Below are 21,485 nucleotides of genomic sequence, written 5' to 3'. Positions count from 1 at the left end.
CTCAAACAGCTGAAGCTCCCACAAGAGGGATGATATTTGGTGAGTTCAGGTTATTGAATTTAGTACAAGATTCTAATAATAAGCCCTCTAGTCATAATAAGACATTATTATCCCTTAGAAGAATTACTTGAATAAAACCCAACTGCTTGCTTAGATTAGATGGAAAAATCCTGTTGATGTCACTTACCAGCCAGCTGCACAGATACCAACCTTGAGCAAACACAAATGGTTCTGAGCCTGGTAATCCTCGTCCTGCTCCCTTTCCTCTCACCTTTTCTGGGACCAGGCCCTTCAGGGTTGCTGCCTGTGAAATGTTCACTGCTCTTCATGCACTGAACATCTCAGCTGCAGCCCAGGGAAGTCTCCAAAGGGGTTACAAGCCCTAATTCTGTCTTGGTTAGATGGAAAAAGGAGGGTGCTATGGAGAAGCTGAGTGTTACCAGCTGAGGACCAGGTGCTGTTTATTGGAGTTTGGGGGTTTTTTTGGTTTGCTTTTTTTTTGGGGGGGGGGGGGGGATCAAGGATATTGCTGTTAAGAACTAAGATGAAACTCCTTACAAATTTGCCAGATGAACCAGTCCTCACTGCTGGTTAATTCCTCCTGTGTTCCTCTGAGCTGTTGGAGGGGTCATGGCAGAGGCAAGATCCCCATGGTAAAATTAAGCTTTTCCTTCTTGGAGAAATAACCATTACTGTCTCTCTGGCTCACTCTGTTTCATTTACTTTCTAAACAACTTAGATCACAAAGGGCTCCAGGAGGGGTGCAGCTCTTCCAAAGAAAAGGCCTGGATGACTTTCTCCAATTTAAGAGAGTCTTGTGAAAGTTGTGCTTCCTGCCTTTGCCCAGAGAAGAGGATTTATAACAGATGCTTCTGCAGCCTTCACTGTGTGTGATTTGGAAGGTGGAGGATACACCAATCTTGCTGTGCTTGGGAGGCCAGGGCAGCCTTCTGCTGAGCAACACAAGTCCTGGCTGACTAATAGAAAATCCCAGAGCCCAGCTGACAGAGATCCCCTCTTGCACAAGCTCTGGTGTGTTGGGGCACATCTCCTCAGCAGCTTTGCTCAGGCAGTTTCCAGTGCCACAGCCATGGTATGTCCTTGGTCTTGCTGAGGTTGAGCACTTCTCTGTTACCCTTTGGTTTTCACCTTCTTCCTCCTCTACTTCTGACACAGGGCAGGGGATGCCAGCTGATCTCCCTGCTGCTTCTCCTTCCAGACTGTCTCTATTTTCAGTGATCCAAGCTGCAGTTTGTACCCCCACAGCCCTGACTAACAAGGATGGTACAGAACATGCTAAGAATAGAAACAGGAAAGGCCATTTATAGTGCTTATTACACTTAATTAGGACTAGAGGAAGTGCTTCCTTAATGCCTCAGCTGATGCACAGAGCAAAATACTTTCTTCAGCAGTTAGATATTTCGGAAGTGGCAAGGAAGAACCCCTCACTTTTAAAACCAAAATAAAACAACTTCCACTGTTACTTGTCTTGACCTATTTCTCTCCACAGCAGAAAATGCATCACTAATAAGCTTGTCAGAGTAATGGTCAATGAGATGCTGTTTTGCTTATATCTGAGGAGATTATAGGGAGAAGGCAGAAAATTTGATGTATTCTACACAGTTACTGACCCCAAGGCCAGTGGAGCAAACACCAGGTAGCCAAGAAAAGCAGAAAGAATAGTTAACATCTTACAAACCACAGTGCAGAGGGATTATCACACCAAACTTTGGTTAAAGTTCACATGGCAAAGAGGATCTTTGTCTTCTAGCTGCTCCTACTGTTTGTGCACCATGCTGCTCCAAGACATAACCACTTCCCCAACTTTACTTGGTCATCAAGAGGGCTGTAATTTGGACCAAGGCTTTAATATTAAACCAAGCATGTTTTTGCCCAGCTTAAGCACAGGGCAGGACGGGGTGGATTTTTCCTTCCATGGCTGTATTTCTGCAGGGCACACAAACACCATATAAATGTCTGGACTTATACAATACGATAGGAATTTGACAGAGTTCAAAGGTGGGATGTGGTCAGACTCCTTGTGTGCAAACCTTGCCTTCTCTGAGAGTCCAACACCAGGTAAGACAGTAGGCTTGTGCCTCCTGCCCTGCTGCGCTCTTATTTTGTCTCCTGTTTGAGCCTTCACTTCACTTCCCTTCAAGCACTTGGCTCTAGGAGTTGGTGCATCTCATCTTTCACTTTGAAACTACCTGTTCCTACTAGCTATTGAGTCACATGGGAATTGCAGATCCTAACAGTTTGGAAGCTAGAAGATATAAAAAAAATAAAGCCTTAAAAAACTGTATTGTCTTAATTCCCGGAGGAGGTGGATTGTAACTCATGTCCTTGAATACTCTGGTTAGGTGCTCAGCCCATTTCCCTTTTTGTTTATTTTGCTGTATGAAATATTTGCCCAAGGACTTTCTTCTATCCCCAGGTTAGTAGTAATGCTTGTGGAAAAAGACTGACTGCTTCTTAAAAGACTATCAAGTCCGGGTAGAGGACACAGACAAGCAGGCTGGTGTGGGGAATTGGTAGGGGTGTTTTGGATGAATTATTACATGACCTCGCACGGTAATCATTTGATTCAAGCATGAACTTTCCTGAAGCAGAGAATTTTGGGCTCTGGGTTCAGCTGTGAGAGCTGAGTATGGCTTTCCAGATGGGCATCCAGACTTCTTGAAGAAAACCCCAGTTCAGTCTTGGCCATCAAGGCACTGGATTTCTTCCTTGATGCTCTCCCGGAGCTCCATAAATACTCTGCGTCCCAGAGAGGCTGTGACTTATTCAGGGGCTGTTGGTCAGACCTGCCTGCAGAGGCCACTGAACCTGAGAGCATCGAGGGTCATGTCAGGGCCAGGCCCTGGCAAGTGCTGCGGATTTTATGGTTTTTTGTTCCCTTGAATTTTGCTGTAGTGCATGGCCATACCTCAGGACTTCCAAGGGCTGCTTCCCTAATCTCTCCGGCAGGATTACTGCTGCTGGAAATCATGAGAGTTTGGACTAGCTATCAACTTTATCAGGAAAGCTTCTTTCCGGCCAAGCCAGTAAGAGCTTTGCTAAGCGGGAATCTTGGGTTGAAGCTGCTCTTCTCATATTTCACAGATGGCCTCAATGAATGATTTACTAGGAGAGTAAAAGATTAGCCAGATTCCTCCAACTGCATCTCAAGTCATATAAAGCACTTGGTTTTATTGGAGCCTGGGCAATTCCTAATTCTTTAGCCTCGTTGGACTGTTTTACAGTGACTAATTGCCCTGTGCTCCCTCCCTGGGAATCAGGTGTCTCCTGCGGAGGGATCCACACTCCTCGCACAAGCCTCACCCATGCCCTGGAACAGCCATGCCAGTGAAGGCTGCTGCACATGGGCAGGTACCCAACGGCTTTGAGACGTGATGTCTCCAGCTGTATTTTACTGGAGAGGCTTGTGTCCTGGGAGGGAGATGGTAAAGGGAATTCTTAATATATGCAATGAGATGTTCCCATAAAATTATCAAAAGCTTTGCAGAATCTTCCTGTGGAGAAAACCATCACTGCAGAGTTCAAGTGAACAGTGGTTTGGGAAGGGCAAACCCTCTTGCTTTAATATTTTAACTTGTCTTCAAGGCTTGGATGAGCTCTTCTGGGGGAAGGGAGATTACCCCATGTTTGCCTGTTACAGAGTTTCTCACATTTTTCTCCTTTACACTAGGCAACCAGAACTCTGTGTCTGTCTCTCTGTGGCAATTTCTATGGAGTCTGGCTGTTTTAAAAGACTGCTGTACTGATTTAAACATCCAAATTGGAAAAGCAAGGTTTAAAGTGGACATACTTTTTCCTTTAGAGTGAGACTTGTTAAAGATCTTTGTTAAATTATTTACAAGGGGTCTCACAAGATGAACAGATCTTTGCATGTAATCATTTATATGACTTCTATTGTGCTTTTCTCCCCTGCCACTAAATCAAAACACAATCATGAGATCACCAAAGGGTTTGCAGGGAGGGTCGGCCTGTTGCTATTGATATATGAAGTGTACATGCCAGAAAGTCTAAAGCAGTATTGGCACGTGCTGATCTCCTGTGAACAGTCTTTGATTTACAGCCGTCAGAGATGAGAGCTCTGGGGCTCGCTGGGGGAACCAACCTCTAGCAGAAATGCTTAAAATACTCGGAATTTAGCCAACAGGCTAAGAAAAGAGGGATTTGTATCTTCCTTTCTCTCTGCTGTGATCTTCTCTCATACAACACCTAAAGTTACACAAGACACAGGGATGAGAAGAATGTCTTTGTCCCCAAGACATTCCAAAGTTTTTGAAGATCCTCAGTCTGCCCCAGAAGTACAAGGATAATAAAATTTTCTACTTTTCTGATTTTTGCATCACCATTTGGACAGAAAAATTGGGGCTGAACCTACACTCTGGCAGCTCCTCTTAGTTGAACCTGTGGCATAAAGGAGTCCCCTTGATTAAAGCTCCCCCACCACAGTTCTTCAAGGCTAAAATTTTGGCGCAAGTTATAGCAGGGTGAGGGAAGAGTTACATAAAGTACAAAATTCTGTCTTCTTCTCAGTGAAGGTAGAAATAAAACATTTATGCACATTTCCGGTACAGAACTTTATCTACCACCAGTTGTGTCTAGTATAAATGAGTTGTGCATTGGCATTTGTTGCACAATTTTTCAGGCCTATCAGTCAGAAGAGCAGACCTTCATTTTGAGATTAATGTGTCTTCCCCATGATCCAACTGGCCTGTAGGAGCAGAATATTAACACCAAACATAATTTTAAAAGCAAATGGCATCCTTTGATGTTTAAATATAATAAAGGACAGCCTGTGTTTCTGAGGGCAACACCAAATCTCAGGGGATTATTCACCATGGCAATTTTTTTGAGGATATTAAGTCACTCACACAGATTTTATCCACAGGCTGCCAGGCCAGGGGAATCCCTGGGGTTGCTTGAATGTGATCTCCCACCAGTGACCATCGAAGGTCGTGGAGCCCTGCAAGTCCTCATCAAAGATTGAGACTCCGCTTCTCATTGCCAAGCAGGTGTGGCCATTGATCATGCTTTGAAAAGGCACTGTCAAAAGATGGAGAAATTAACAGGATGAATTGAAAGTTGTGAGAAAACACTGTGAAAATAGTGAATTTCCTTGATTTTTGAATCTCTCTCTTGTTATTTTCAGATGTAAGATCATTGTGCCAGATGTACCAAATGAACACCTGGGACCCTGACGTTGTACTCAGAAAAGGCGCCGGGCCATGATTCCAGCCTTTTGCTGTGCATCCCACCATGTTTGCATGTCTGGAAGCCTCTGTCAGCAATGGTGGGACAGGTCTGCAATACATTGCTAGAAAACATTCCTTTTGCAATGCTGTCTTGCTTTTTAGTCTGTTCCTCCTGTTATTCTATTCCTCCTGTCACTGCCAACGCAGCAGTGGACCTGCTCCTACAGAAGGGGTTGTTCTCCATGTGCCTGCCCTTGTCCATGCACACATTGAAGATACCCCTTTCCGAAGGCAAACAGGAATTGGAAAAAGCAATAAGCTAAAAATTGAAATAAAAATGTATTTATGACATTACTTAAAATGCCTGTTTCTCACCATTTTGTGAGGATCCCATCTGACACTGGCATGAGGGCAATTACTTGGAAGCAGAGAGGCAGGGATAAGAAAGGAAACAGCTGTGATCCCTTTTTGGAGTGTTTGCTCTTATTCATCCCCTTAGATTTATCCCAATGTAAATAACCTTTCAGATATCTTTACAAAGTGATTGCTAAGTGGGACTGAGGAGAAGGTATTCTGTAATGTAATAATTTCTGTCTTTTCTCTTCATTTTCCTGCTTGGTCATAGAGAGGAAATGTGGCTGGTTGTTAATTTGAAAGCATTTGTTGTGGTGATGGCATAATAGATATGAAAGTTCACAGGACTCTGATAACTGCCAGTGTATTGAGGCTTTCAGATGAAAAAATGAAAGCTGCCTGTAAAGGATTCCCATTTGTAATGGAAACCCCACAACACCATAGGACAGCTGCTTGCCTGGGATCTGTACCTCATATGTAAGGAACCAGAACAGACGTGCTCTATTGTACAAAAGGTACAACCCCACAGAGACAGGTAAATCATTCTTTATAAGCGAAAAACATCATCTAAAATTAACGCTTTCTGTAAAAGATGATTTTCAGGGCTTGCTTGCTATCCAACATAATTAAAAATATGGCTTAAAATACATAAGTTATGGTCTTTTATATTCTAATGCCCTAGTAACCTCCTCTGGAGATGGATTTGGTGCTGCTGCAAGTGTGGCTGGAGAGCTGGTGGGGTCTGGTTTGGCAAGGAGCTCTCCTGTAGTTGAGCAAAAGGTGGCAAAAGTTTCCTGGGAGATGTTGGGTCTGGAGTCTTTCCTCTCCTCAAGCCACTCTGTGCTTTACCTTGTTCTCCATATCAAATAATGTGGTGAGGTTTCATTTGAAAATGAGAATGAAAAAAAACCAGTCCAGGGCTGAAGCTTTACCAAACAGCTGGAAATTAGGAAAGGCTAAGCTGTGATGCAAAGGTAACACAAATTTCATACAAAAGGCGAACTTATGAGAAATCTCTATCTGGTTGTTTTGGGATGCTTTTATTTTTCATGGGGTATCTTTGCAAGGGTTTCAAACACATCCTTGGGCTTCAGTGTGACCATGTTGCTTGGGAGGCTGCCACAAAGGGTCCCTCAACAAAACAAGGGTATTGCCATGAAGTTTGGGGAGGAGGAATAATCCCCCCATGAGTTCCCCATGAGCCTCCTTGTTGGTATATTTTTAGCAATGACTCCTTTTATTTCACTCTGTGTCAGGAAATTCTGTACTGAGCTTTCCAAAGTGCCACGCTGTGCCAGCAATGTCACAAGGGCAAAGCATGCCTGTGTGGAAGAGTTTATCTAATATTAATTCCCTTAACTTTGGCAGATCCAAAGATTTCCTCCCATCCTTTCTTCTCTCCACTTTTTGGTTATTTCTTCAAATAACCAAACCAAGGAAGACAGCAAACCTTGTAGAACAGGGGTGACAAAATTATGAAAATAGAATGTCAAGATTAACCCAATTGCAGTCTCAGTGTGCACAGACACAGGAAAGTGAAGGTACAGAAGGAAGCTTTCAAAACTTTGTTTCTTTGCCAGAGCTCAATCTCCAGACACTAATTTAGCTGTACTAGAAATGCATGTAAATGTGTTCCTCTGTTAAGCAATATATTCTCTGCAAAGCAGCTCTGGAGCAGCTGTTAGCTACAGGCTTTCCACAGATTGAGGTCTCTGGGTCAGGAACACTCATCTTCCACCAGCACAGCCCCCTGCACTGCTCCACACATCCGTGATCTGTCTTCAGGCAAGGTGAGTTCCAGGTTTCAAAATGCTGTAGCTCAGCTGATGACAGGCTGAGGGCAGATAGAGTGTTTGTTGCTCTGCCAGAGGGAGACGACATGTCGAGAGACTCAGCACTGTCCCTTGTCACACCTTCGCAGAAAACAGCATTGACTTCACTGTGAGGAGCAGTGCCTGGCTGCTGCATGCTCACTGCAAGTCACATAAGATGCTGTTCCCATGCATTCAAACACAGACAGTTCGTTTTCTTTAAGTTGGTCTTCTTTTTCCAGTGCCTTCAGGCTCGCAGAGCACCCATGGCCAGATGAGACACTGGGCCTGAAGGAGAGCAACCTTAACTTTGTTGCTGCTAAAGACAGAGATTATATTTAATGTAAAAGTTATTGTCTTGGGCAACCTTCATCTCACCAGTGCACAATTCCAGAATGCTTTAAATTAAGTCTGGAGGCTAAAAGTGTATTAGTCATTGCCCATACATCTTGGGGGAAGCAGGGCTCTCTAAAGTTACTGTTAGCATCAGGCATCTGGTTTTATGTTTATAATGATTTATTCAGCAATGTGAGATAGGTAAGAAACCATCGTGGAAGACAAACTAGAAAAGATTGGGTTTTTCAAAGCTCTGAAGCCATTGCTAAGTCAAAGTTGTCTGACTTCAAAAGGAATATATAACTTGATTAGATTCTTTAAACAATGTACAATGCTCACAAAGTTGGCAGCTATTATTAGAGGCAGAGTTGGTAGCAAAGCCTGCTCTGGAGGTTCATGTCCCTTCTAAGTACAAGACCCTGTTCTTATGTCATGACTCTAGCTTTTGTTTTTTTAAGAAAAAAATTCAGCTAAGTACTTCAATAGCCTGTGAGAGCCAGGGAAGACTACATTATTTTTTCCAGTGTTATAATAATTCAGGAAATCCTTTCTTTGGAAAGATCTAATGCTTCCATACTTTGAAAGGGGGACTTGAAATCCAATGTGGGAAGATAGGCTTTGTGCTAAAGAGAGTGTGTTGCCATTGCTATAAGGGTCTGGCCACAGTTTTTTCAGTTTTATGAGACTCCGAAGAAGTCTAGTTTGTGTCTGTGCAGTAGGGCTTTGCAAGGGCTTAGCTAAGATTAGACAAGAGTCTCTGCTCGTGTCTCCTTGTGCCTGGTCCTCATGGGCATGTGCTGGTGGTGGAACTGGTCTTTCCTTGCAGGGACCAGCTCTTGTGCAGCAGGACTTGGGGAGAGAGAAGGGGAAGCCCATCCACTGCAGTGCTGACATTCTGGAGCAGGGATGGGGACTGTGCCTGGAAGCAGGAGCCAGTGGGACAGGGCAGGTTGGGAAGGATAGGCTGAGAGGTTATGGTTCCATGCCTGTTTGATCCCCTCTCCCAGCCTGATTCGTATTCCCTTCCTCTCCTACCAGGAAAGACGCTCACAAGCAATAATCCTCATTCCCTCCAGGCATGGATCAGGCAGGGAACACAACACTGGCTGCAGCTGCCCCAGGTTGTAGAGCTCCCACCTCAAGGGCAGGAGGGCAGCCCAGGCCCTCCTGGGATGTATTTGAAAGCTGCATCTGGAGATCCTCTACTCTTCACTGAACACACAGTTGCTCACCTCACCCACTTTTTTGGATAAAAGATGCTGTTCTGTCTTGCAGCTGGTGCACTCAGCAGATTCAGTCTCCACAGTGGCAATCCCAAGCTGCTGGGCAGGGACTTCTCAATTTTCTTTCTGTGACACAGAATGGATAAATCCTTGTCATTGATCTGTTCTCTGCCTTGTTCCAGACTAACCTGCCTTCCTGCTGAGAAGCCACAGTGAAGGGACACACAGGGCTAGGGAGCCAGATGTGCCAGCAGCCAGAGCAGGCTGGAGATTTCCAGTGCCTTCTGTTTTCCTGCAGGGTGAAAAACAGGTCTATGCAACTATAACTGCATGCAGGCACTGGATTTACTTATCTTTTTTTTTTTTTTTCATTCTCCAAAACACCCCTTGACCCAAGGGATGACCCACCTTGGGTTTGCCATCCTGCGGAGGAAAAATCCAATAAAATATTGTGGATTTGGGGGGAGAATACCGCTCATGGAGAACTTACCAGGGCTCTGCTCTAAACTCAGCATGCCTGTGCCTCCAGGTTCAGCCAGTCCTGAGCAGAGTCTCCTGTCAGACCTGCAGCCATCCCACAATGAAAATAAACAACCCATGTTTTGCATGGTTGCCCTTCACCTGGGGCGAACCCTACACATACCGCCTGTCCCATTGCTCTTTGTCCTGGCCAAGGCACCATGTCACAGATGTCACAGCAAACCCTGAATGCCTCTGAGTGACATCCATGCTGTGTGATACACACAGCATGAGAACCAAACTGACACTCGGTGTGGGGAGTTCATGGAGCTGCTGGAAGAAAGCGAGTATCCCACTCCTGCTCGAGTTAAAAGAATATCCCAGCACTGGATCCACCCAGCTCAGCTAGAGCAGGGCTGCTTGGCCAGACAGGCCTGGCTCTCTCTCCAAAGTGGATGAGTGCCAAAGGGGATTTTAAATTTCCAGATGATTTAAAATAAAAATAAAGCCTCTGCTGTAAACTGGCTTTGAATGGATGCCTCCCCTTCAGCCAAATAGCTGGCTGATATGGGTGAGCTGACTGGGCAATAAAACCTTTCACTGCAATCTGGTGCATGGTGAGCACTGGCCAGCCCTATGTTGAGGGTGGCAGCTGGACGGGGCTCCCTATGGAACCCTCCAGCCCTCCCCATGGAGCCTGCTCTCCCCACAAGCCTGCCCTCCTCATGGAGCCAGCCCTCCCCACAGAGCCTGCCCTTCCCACAGAACCAGCCCGCCCTGCTGCCAGGCAGGCAGACATGTTCCCAGAGCCCTCTGGCTGCAGATAAAAATCTTTATGCACTCTTCATTTCTGTTCTTTTCTTTTGGGGGGAGGGGAAAATGCTTTGTGAGAAGAAAGTTGGCAATAGTGGAATGGGAATGAAAGGATTTTGGGGGAGTGTTGTCCTGAACGTTCAAAAGGCACATGGATGTGTCACTTGGGGTTGTGGCTTAGCAGTGAACACTGTGCTGGGTTAATGGTTGGACTGGATGATCTTAGAGGGCTTTTGCACCCTAAACCATTCTGTGATTCTATCCTGGGGGCAGAAGTGGTGACAGGGTGACATTGCAGGACCCTGCGCACCTTGCTTGGGATCAGGACACAGATGTTGCTAAGCCAGCCCTGGGTGAATCCCTCTGCAAGCAACCTAAGCCTGGCAGCAGCCAATCAGCATAACAGGACTGGTGAATTAATTTCCAGTGTCCCTGGGCAGCCACTCAGCTGTATTCCGGGGCCCTGGGAGCCGGGGCAATTCCTCCACAGCCCCCATAGCCCAGTTTTACCTGCGCACTAGAGATCTGGGCATCCCCGGCCTGCATAGAGATGATCTCATTTCTCCCGTGCAGCTGCGGGGCGTTTTGTGAGCCCAGCCTGGGACACGCTATAGCTGTCGAAATGTAAGCAAGATGGCTCCCACATCCATGTCAATGTCAGTCAGGAAGGGCCATGGCAGGGAGGGGACACCATGGCTCTGCGGCCCATCACCTGCCCACTTTCCCCCTCCTGCTCGTCATCGAGGGTTTCAGAGACATCTTCTCACTTGTGAGTGGAGGCAGGGGTTGAAGGCAGCACACGTGGGATGCAAGGTCCGTGCAGTCCCCTCCTGTGTGAAGGTGATGCATCAGCTCTGCCTTGCAGCACCTTCGGCAGCTCCTCCGCCAGGCATTGTGTGACTGACACAGGGAGGGGGGGACGTGTCTAGTCCTTGTTCCTGTTTCAAATGTCACTCGATTCCTTGTGGCATCTCACAAAAGACTGAATGGGCAGCAAACATAAAGGCAAAATAATCCTTATGCTGGGAATGCCTTTGAAGAGCCCTGGCCTGCCTCCACAGGCATGGGCTTGCACGGGGGATGCCACACAGTTCTTGTGTGTCTGAAGTTCTGAAGGTGGGAGACAGGATACTGACTACAATATTTACATGCGGATTAGAATTTCAAATTCTACATATATCTGTGTTGCTCCATGTTATTCATTTCTTCCTGACTTGATGTGTCTGGTCATTGAGTAAGAACCACAACAAATTTGGTTTTTTACCCTGCTCTTGTTTAGCTTTTTAATTACATCTCCTTTGACACTGCTCTCTGGCCTCAACAGATTCGTTTGTGATTCTCCTGTGATATGCATGCTGTAGCAGCAGATAGTAGCGCATAATCATTTAACATATGAATGCTGTCACAGACTTTAATCAAACTCAAAATTGTTGCCTTTGTGCCCCGCACTAACTCGTTCTGACTGCACAAAGTGAGCCCAGCTCCCCAACACAAAGAGCAATCAAAGTCTGGCTCTTTGTCTACTCTCTTTGCATAATTTCCTGAACCCTGCCCTGTTCCACCTGCTCACTAATGTTAAGCTTATTTATGGATAATTTATATGCAGCCCATTCCACAAATACATAAAATGCATGGTTTTTTTTTGGAGGAGCTGTGGAAACAAGCCTTTAACCATGCATGTTCCCCTCCAGTCTGCAAGTCTTGAAGTCCAAATGCTTCATCAGCACTTTTTGAGCCTTCCCTGAAACACCGATGTGTTCCAGTCCTCGCACCGGGAATTCAAACACTCTTTTGGGGGATGGAGGATAAGGTGCAAATGTTGCTTTGTTTTGTTTTTTTAAATTTTTTTACCAAAACCACTGGCAGGATGGCTGGGCGGGATGCTCCCCACTCCAGCTCTCTCCACAGCCAGCAGAGTGTGTTTCTGCGGCGTTCCCAGCCCTGACCCTGGGGCTCCCGGAGGAAGTGCAGGGTTCCTGGAAAGCATTGTTCCTGCGTTTGTTTGTTCCACGGCCTTCCAGCAGCCACTGGGAAGAACCACAATAAAGGGCAGGGTACGGGAGCAGCTCCCGCAGAGGGGACCTGGCAAAGAGAACTGTGTGCCCTGGCTGGGCCTTCCTGGGCACAAGCCTGCACGACTACCCCTGCCCACACACAGCCAGCACCTCCCACCGCTGGTCCATGCCTGAGCCCACATCTGGGTGCATGCAAGTGTCCACTGGTCCCAAAGGCTCTTCTGCAAGGAGAACAGGCAGAGCTTTGCTGTCAAAGGCTCTCAGGTATGATCCCAGTGCAGCATTCAGAGGAGGATTGTTTCTCTCCCAAGCTGTCTCTCCAGGGCCATCACACCCAGAAATGTGAATGCAACCTCCGGGCCAGCCAGGCTGATGCTGGATATGTTTCAGGAAAGCCTCTGCCCCTGCTCTTCCCTTGGACTTATTCTTCAAGGCACCCATCACTCTCCTCCTGGTCCCCCACTCATCCCTGTGACCACCCCTGGGACTTCAACACAGTCCTGCACCAGCTCTGTCAATGCTGCACCTCCTGGGATGCTCACTCCAGGAAGACAGAGCCAAAAGAAAAAAAATCCAGCCTGTCTGCTGAACAAAAGGTCCAGGAGGAGGAAAAATAAACAGAGGAAGAGCCACAACATTCAAGAACTGGACATATCACTGTATACTTATATAATGACATGGTTCCCTAAGAGCTGTGTTTGCAGAAATGCTTCAGAAAAGGCATAAATTTTACATGAAATAAAATAAAAGCAAGCACAGCAGTGTCACAAATAATGTCTGTGTCTGGCGCTCAAAACAGCTGATATGGTGACCTCCAGCCTGACAAAGTTGCCAGGCTCTCAAAGAGCACAGTGATACCCACTGAGAGGGGAAACTGAGGCATGAGTATGTGCCTCAGCTTTTCTCACCAAACTGGCAACAGGACAGAACTGTCCCTGGATGCTGGCCTGGCACACCATTGTGCCCTCTCCTACCCCATCCTCTTCCCATCCCAACCCACTCAATCTCATGTCATGTCCTGTTTTCTCATCTCCTCCCACCCTATCCAATCCATCCTATGGCTCTCCTTGTTCTGGTAAGATTGCACAGCTCACCATGCTGGGGATACTCAGAGACATCCTGCTCCCACTCCAGGTGCTGCACCAGTGCCAAGGGAAGGACCCATGGCAGCTTTTGTGTGCTGGGTAGGTCTGCAGGGAAAGGTTGGATTTCACCCATTGCCACCCAGCTCCTGTTAAGTGTGCATCAAAAACTTCTGTTTTCCAATGCAAAAAGTTTCTTCATGGTCTTTTTGTTTTTTTTTTTTTTTGTGTAGGGCATGAATGGGAGTATGGGAGAACTGGAATTGACTCTTATTTCCAGCAGTTGCTGGCCTGACGTGGACAAATGACTCCTTAAGTATTGCAAAGACTATTAAAACTATTGCTGATAAAAGGCAAGAAGCTGGGAAAACAGACTAGACTGGACTATTTTTAGAAGCAGTGGCATCTGGACAGCATGAGAAATGCTTTGTACAAATTTAGTACAGCTGATGTTTGAACAAGAAGCTTGCTGGCGAAGCTGAAATCCCCCAGCACAGGGACTGTGACAAGCACAAACCAGCAGCTCCAATGCCAGCTAGGAACACCCTTGGTAAGGTGCCATTCAGGGTCACCTACAGCAGGTACACGAGGCTTCTACCGAGCAGCCAGCACTCAGGGAGGCTCTGGACAAGGATTTGCTGTGATGCCATGTCCCTGGGCGGATGTGTTACACCCTGGTGCCACCACAGTGGCATCTGTGCCAGTGGCCAGCTGCTCTGCTGGAGTTGGAGCAGGAGGCTGGGCAAAGTTTGTGTCCAAAAAAACAAACACTGTTAGCATTGAAAATAGCCAAACTATTTAAAAACTAAGTGCTGGTGACTCCTGACCCCGGACAATTTTGCCTGCCTCTATTTCTGCAGCAGCTGGGCTTGGGAGAGGGAGAAGCCCTGCAAGTGCAGTGTGGTGCTCCCCAGTTACAGGACATATTCGTCTTACATCCAGAGAGCCATTTAAATTGCTGATAGAAACCAGACGTTGCCTGGCATGTATTTTCTCTCCACCCAGGCAAAGAATGAATCTCTCTCATCTCATCACTGATACATCCCTCTTGGTTTTATCTAGCAATGATTTGGATTTGGAATCAGGGTCCAACTTACTCCAGCTGTGATTGAGGGGACATTAGCATGGACCAGTGAGGCTTGAAGAACAAGTGGGACAGCTCCCCCCTGCAGACTTGTCCTGCACAGGATGAGGAATGTGGGAGGATCCAGCCAGGCATGGCCGAGAGGTGGGCAGCAGCTTGCAGTTTGCAGAACAATGGGATGGCTAATGCAGTTATCCCCTGCATCGTGTGGGACCGAACCCTGTGGGTGCTGCACAAGGCCCAGGACCCTTTGCTGCCCACTCTAAACCCAGACACCAGCCTGGAGTGGAGTTTTTGTGCAATCTGGCAGCAAAGTCCTTCAAAAAACCTGTGTAGTCAGTGCTGATGCCAGGGGAATGTCAGATTTGCTACCATGATCTGTTCATGCGTTCTGGGCCCTGGACTGATGTGTCCTCATCCCCACCAGCTCCATCACCTCCCCGCATGCCTCCCTGCCTGACCTACCTCTTTCATTATCCCTGTAGGACACTGCTCTTACTCTGCAGATTGGACCCCCTGCCCTCCCTTCCTCTTTGAACACAGCAGCCCCTGCACCACTACTCCCAGTATGGCTGTGTATACAGGGACTGGTTCCAGTCCTGGCAGGGAGAGTCAGGTCTGCCCCCAGATCCCAGCAAGGGCACAGGGTGCCACCGAGCTGGGGCTGAGAGGGAGCCCAATCCTCCAGTTACAGCAAAGGCAGCAGAGACACTCCTGACGGCTGTCATGATGGAAGTAATGAAAAAGTGCCCAAGTTAAATCCTGGCCATCTGTCTCTGTTTTGCTAACCCACTTCTCCAGTTGGAGCTGGCAGCTCAACACTCGGCTGGCTATGGACCTTTTCCAAAGGTTATTGGAGGGAGTGTGAACCATCTTGCCATAGTCGAGGGCTCCCAGAGCAATTCCTTCATGGAAAAAGCTCTGGGTGAGTCCTAGACACAGCACTTGGGCACAGATGGGGCAGTTGTGTGTGGTTGGGAGCCCCTCAGAGCCAGGGCACCCAGGTTTGCAGCCCAGCAGCAGCAGAAGAGGAAGGCACAGGGAGAGGGAACCAGGAACCAGGGAGGGGGTCTGGGCACAAAACTTCCTTTGTGTGGCCCAGACACACAGTGGCCACAGCGCCCCTGAGAAACCTGGTTCTCTTGCCCAGAGACAGAGCAAAGCTGTCACTTCCCTTCCCCACACTGTGTTTGCTGCAGTTGTTCATTGTTTGTATTTGGACATCCACTGGGTATTGGTGAAAGCACTGAGAGCCCAGACTCACAGAGTTTCATATATTTCAACACCAATGATTATTCATCCAGTAATTTCAGATTGGAGTGTGGTTTTTATTATTTGCTACTCTTCGGTCTCCTGTTTAAAACGTTTCCAGTCCAGGCACAGGAAGAGCTGCCCTGTGCCCAACCAGACACACATGCAGCAGAGCTCACTGGCACAAAGCACTTCCCAAACATCTTGGTGAGCACGCAGCATGGGGAAACAACCCAGCTTATCACAGCGACCCTCATCTTTCCCCAAAGGAGACTCTGTTTGCTATGGTGATGACCTCTGTCTCCATAACCAATCATTAAAACAGAGTATTTATTCCCTATCTTCTGTTTCTCCTGGAGAATACAGTCATGTCCCAGAGTCAGCAGTCCAATAATTCCTGTCCCTGCACACTGTGACCCCCACAAGCAGGAGAGACATTGTCCCAGGAAAACATCTCCAGCCAATGGGGAAAGCTCCTGAAGGGAGCAAGGGATACTGGGCTAGCTGGGAGGCAAACACAGAGCTGGTTGAGAGCCGGGACTGCTCTGCTGAGCAGGACGTCAAAGCATTTCCCAGAACTTTCCTGCCTGCAGGTGGGGGAAGAGCCTGAAAAGAGTTGATGCAGATCGATGGTGCGTTGTTTTTCGATCTTTTTTTTTCCTATATACACTTTGCAATGCCTCAGCTGCCACACGGCAGGTGTGACACGAGAGCATGGAGAGATGCCATCTGAGGGCAGCCAAACCTCCATGCCATTCACAGCCCTCCAGAATCCCTGCGCACATCCTGCTCTGCACACCTGGATGGTTCTGCAGGTCTGGTGCAAGGGACTTGCAGCTTGGGAGTTTAACAGAGCCTGAGCAGAGAAAGAAGGGCAGCAGAAGCCTGTCCTGTGCTATGAGTTACCAACCCAGACTTCAGCAGAGGATGCCCTGAAGAGCCCTTTGCAGATAAGGCTGTTGGATCTGCCACCTGCCCTGATTTCAGGCCCTTATGGCTGCCCAGCGTGCAGGGAAAAGCTGTGCCACCCTCCCACCTCAGGCCACTCACAATAGTCAGTGCCTGAGAGAACATTTGGGCTCTGAGCAGAGGGAACAGCAATCCAGCTGAAATGTTGCACTAAAAATAGCCCCATGTCTGGGTGGAAGCACACTGTGGTTGGCTGGGGTTTCACATCCCTGAGAAAGCCTGAGCTGAGCAGAGATCCTTCACTCCCGTAATTGTCCACCTTCCCCCTCTCCCTCCAGAGACACCCTGGGGACTAACTAAATAAATGGCTTTCCACAGGACAACAATGGCTCCTGTGATCAATCTCCATGAGATGTGGTTTGGTAGCTTTGCAAGAATCAAGCCAGCTGCCAGTATGGCCCAGAATAAATGAGAGGCTGCAACAGGGCTGTGGGGATGGAGAGGTGAAATGCCGGGGCCAAGGAACACAGCCCAGACCACTCCAGAAATGGGACTGCCTGGGAGGGAGTGGGGGATGGGTGACCCTGGGGAGCTGCAGTGCTGCCCTGCTTTGTGGATGCTGCAGAGGGAAGAAAATAAAGACAAGTTTAAGAAAGAGCTGATGAGAGATGCGCATCTCAGGGCATTTAATTTTAGCAGAGTCAGGCTACCAAGGATGTGGGGTGTTCGTTCATTTGACTCGGCTGGTTTGGGTTTTCATGAAGTGCCTCCTAGAGCCACAAAAGCCAAACTCCAGATTAACCCAAGTTTGCTGCCACAGTCACGTTACAGCACTCAGAATTGCTACTGCAGTCTGCACCAGACCTCATCCATGTGGTTTCTCCACACAGAATTCCCTGGTTTTCACTGTCCAGAGGGAAAAGAAAGATGAAGGTGGATGCTGGGTAACACAATCCGGACAGCCTCTGCCTCTGTACCCAATAAATAACCCACACTTGAGACCCCTCCTGCCTCTCCAGTGCCTGGTGTTGGACCAGCCCCATCTGTCTGTCCCTCCTGACACCTCAATCAGCATTCCTGCAAAGCCCTCATTACTGAGGCTTATGCAATGAAACATGAAGGAGGTGGATTAAGATTACTGTGGCAATTTAGGTGTTCTTCGCCTTTCCAGCGTCTGTCTTGGACATCTCACCCAGTGCAAAGGGGGGCATTCTGTGCATGACCGAATGCTGGGCACTTACCTAGCAGTGTTCTTGCAGTTTCAGTATCTGTTGGGTCAGAGACTACTGGGATCCTAGGGATGGTGCCTTGCTGTCACAAAATATTATTGCTGATGGAAAAAGAAGTTGGTTGCTCACTCAAGAAAAATAAATCCTTGACCCTTTACAAGACCTGCGCAGTAGTGGCGCCATTGACTCCTTGTGAAAGTGTGTGGGTGGGAAAATAGTCTGTGCTGACTTTTCTGCTGGCTCTGTGAGCTGTGTCAGATGTACACCCTCTCAACAGATGCCTGATAATGCTCAGCTACTCCTCTGCTCACAGCCTGCAAGCCCCTACAGAAACACTGACTGCGAGCCTAGAATTAGAGTCTCCCACTCATTATTTGAGAAGGATGCGCCTTTCACAGCCAAGTGGCCTCCATTTGCTTGGGGGGAAACATGTGCTTATCTCTTATTTATGTGATTTATTTCTTGAGATTAATGCATCAAATTGGCTTGCTCCCAAGCTCTCAGTAAAGCCTTGGTTTTTGTGGGATTGTCCTGAATCACACAAAGTTTCTCTGCCTGTTTTATGAAACTGAGAGGAGGATTTTTATCTTGATCATAAAGCACAAACTGGGGGTTTTTCAAATGTAAGGCAGTCAGCATTGTTTTGATCTGCAGGCAAATGACAGCCTTCTCTGAGTTCAAGAAGGGCTATTAAATCAGCCCTGTGGAGATAGAGCAAACAAAACCAGACAGAGCGAAGGAGCGAGGGGAAACGTTCATATTCACATAGGCATGAAAGCAGGGGAGGCAAATTAATGATCAGCTCATCTAGGGTGTTTACTTTTGCATGCCACTGGGGTAAATAGAGCCATGTCATCCCTCCAGCCTGATCTTGTTTATAAATATACAATAACATTTACAGCTGAGCTGGCTGGACTCCCCTGGGTCCCGGCTGGAGAAGCCAGAGGGGTCTCAGCTCCTGCTCCTGCATGGGACAAGCCTACTTTTAGGGCTCTGCTGCTGCAAATCCACCTTCCAGCTCTGTGTTTGTATCTCTTTGTGCTGGGAAGGCACCAGCTCACCTGACAGCACAGTCCCTTGGAGATGCCCTTTTGGAGATGCTCTGGCAACGTCTTTCTCACCTGATTCCTGTGGATCCTTGGAGCTATCCCTTTGCATTGCTGGGTTCAGAGCAGCAGCAGGTCCCAGAGCCCCTGTTGGTGCTTTACAACAGCCTGAGCACATAACAACAGGCTCGTCTTCCTGTTAGCCAACCCACCACGATGGCAGTTAGAGTGAGGATTTGAAGTCATCGGTGTTATTGATTGCAGTTCATAGTTATCCTTCAAAGAAATCACATTTCACCTACAACATAAAGTTCTTACAAATGCTATAAAGTTCCTGTGGATGCTACTATTCAGTGAGCTGCAGTGGAGGAAGCAGAACAGCAAATACCGGGTGATTAATTCACTGCAGCTGATGACTTAGTGCAAATTTTTTGTCCTGGATTCATTGATCACCAGAAAAAAAACTAATGATCTCCCATTTTAATTAAGTTCCTGCCCTAGCTCTTGGTGCTGACCTATCAGCACTAAAGGTACAGTGTGCTGTGAGTTTGGAATGTGCCTCCAAGAGGACAGGTCACACAGGGTTTGTCTGCACACAGATTTGCACCAACTAAAAGACACTGATGCAACTTCCTGTACAGACAGGACTGTGGTGGTTTAAAGCAAACTTCTTTGTGACTTACTTAAAACCCACTTCCAAACAATTAAAATTGGACATATTCTGTCTTAAGACTAAGACATAGTGGTGGTCACATAGGTTTTTTCCACCTTAAGTGTTGCATCTATAGTTTAATCAGTGCAATTCCATGTGTGTCCTTATATTCATATCACATGTAAAAGTATGAACCAAATCTACATTATATTTCTATGAATAACGACTGATACTTATTATTATTTTGTTAAGTAATTCTGTGTTACATTTCTGCCAGAAATTGCATAGAAGGCAAGAAATTCTGCTTCTGTAAATTGTCAGTGTAGCTATCAGGGACTATTCATCCTCATTTTTATTACTAAAACCATAATCCCATAATGATGGAAAGGAAAGCTGAATAAACTGGGGAATAAATTGGTTTACATGGGAATACATGTTTACAGAAAGTTTTTGTTCACAGCATGCACAGGCCTGACAGATGCATCTCCCCATTTGCATCCGTTCCCCCAAGGGGAACTTGCAGAGCCCTTAATCAAGTTAAAAATAGCCAAATGAGCACCAGTGGACTGTATGTTTCTGAGGGGGAGGCAGTTCTGGGTTGCTTGATGTCCCTGACATATAGAAAGCAAGTAATGCCTGAGCTGGCATGGATGCTTGCATGGATGTTGGCATGGGTGCTGTCTCTTGTCATTGCACTGCTGGCATTTCAGGCTGATGCCAAGATCAGCACAGGATAAATACTGGAAAAAATGTAATCACCAATTATTACACAATGAACATGAAAATGACAAACTTTGCACAGAACCTTATTCGCAACAAATTCTTCAACCAGCTCTAATCGAGGTCATTTCAATCTGAAAGCACTTTCTATTGAAATCCACAACAATATTCAGGCCCAACATTCAGTGTTCATTGCCCAGCAGTGAGTAAGCCACAATTGCTCTTGTGTGTCTGGATGCCCTGGAGTGGTGGGGCTGGGCCCTGCGAGGATGCACCCACCAGAACCCTGTCACCCACCAAGGAAGCCAGCACAGCCTGCATATCTCAGCCTCTTCATCAGGAATGTCAGACCCCAGCGTGACTCACACATTTCCAAAACTGCCATTCCCTTCCACTGGCGTTTGCTTGGTCCCTTTCCTCTGTGGTGGCTTGAGGCAGATGCACTCTTTGCTCCACAGCTTGAGCCCAGGAGGTCCTTTGGTCCTGAAGTCACTGTGACTTCATGGACCTCATGTATGGTGGCACCTGTGCCCACAGCCCAGGGACCAGCCCCTGGGGTTTGGAGCTGGGCACCAGTGCTGGGACAAGCCAGAACTGTCTCTGCTCTGCTGGAGTTTGGCTGGTCTCTGGGAAATCTGGCTGGGGCTCAAGCTTTTGTAACAGAGGTTTATCCATGCTGCTGCCTAAGCTGGAGAGAATGGCTGGGTTTCCAGAGGGACAGCCTGCAACAAGTGCAGGGAAGCTGCTTACAAAGGGTCATGAGCAGAGAGGCGGATGCTTTGAAATGCTTTGCTCAGCACATGGAAGACTGTGCAAGATGGTTTTGTAGTTAAAGCTCAGGCCGAGGCCCCCAGAGACTTGAGCTCGGAGCCTCCAAGCAGAGCTCTGCATCCTTGTGCTCACATTTCCCATCCACACAATGGGACAATGACCCTCCCTTGGCGCCTGGACGCCAGCAGGACAGTCCCCACGGCAGCTGCAACACGGACACACTGCTCTGCTATGAAAGACAGATGAAGATGTAAAAAATTCTGGCTATACTTCCCTAAAAAAATGCTGAAGCTTTGCTAGACAAGACCTGGGGGTTCTCCCTGCGGCAGCACCAGAAGTAACTGTGAAAACTGCCCAGCACGATTTAATGCCTTTTCTGGAGTGACTAACACCTCTATTATTCCCATCTGACCTCTGCAGACATCCTGCCATGCAATTGTGTTTAAACTCTGTGGTGAGAAAGATAACCGGGCCTAAAATTAAACCATCCAGCACGCTTTTAATATTAGCACAGGCAAGGAAT

The 21,485-nt window shown here is 47.3% G+C and overlaps 1 long non-coding RNA gene across 1 annotated transcript; it reads right to left on the bottom strand.

Annotated features, from left to right (window-relative positions):
• Positions 1-4,442: 4,442 nt before the first annotated feature.
• LOC109145015 lies at positions 4,443-17,924 on the bottom strand. Its single transcript, XR_002046137.2, has 4 exons — positions 17,786-17,924; positions 8,941-9,057; positions 4,887-5,058; positions 4,443-4,726 (listed from the first exon to the last, which is right to left on the bottom strand). It is a non-coding gene; the product is annotated as an uncharacterized LOC109145015 (long non-coding RNA).
• Between the last annotated feature and the right edge of the window lie 3,561 nt (positions 17,925-21,485).

The sequence above is a fragment of the Corvus cornix genome, chromosome 4A (genome assembly GCF_000738735.6).
Source record: "Corvus cornix cornix isolate S_Up_H32 chromosome 4A, ASM73873v5, whole genome shotgun sequence".
NCBI lineage: Eukaryota > Metazoa > Chordata > Aves > Passeriformes > Corvidae > Corvus > Corvus cornix.
Note: the sequence above shows the minus strand (reverse complement) of the source record. Positions and strands in the feature narration are given on the sequence as shown.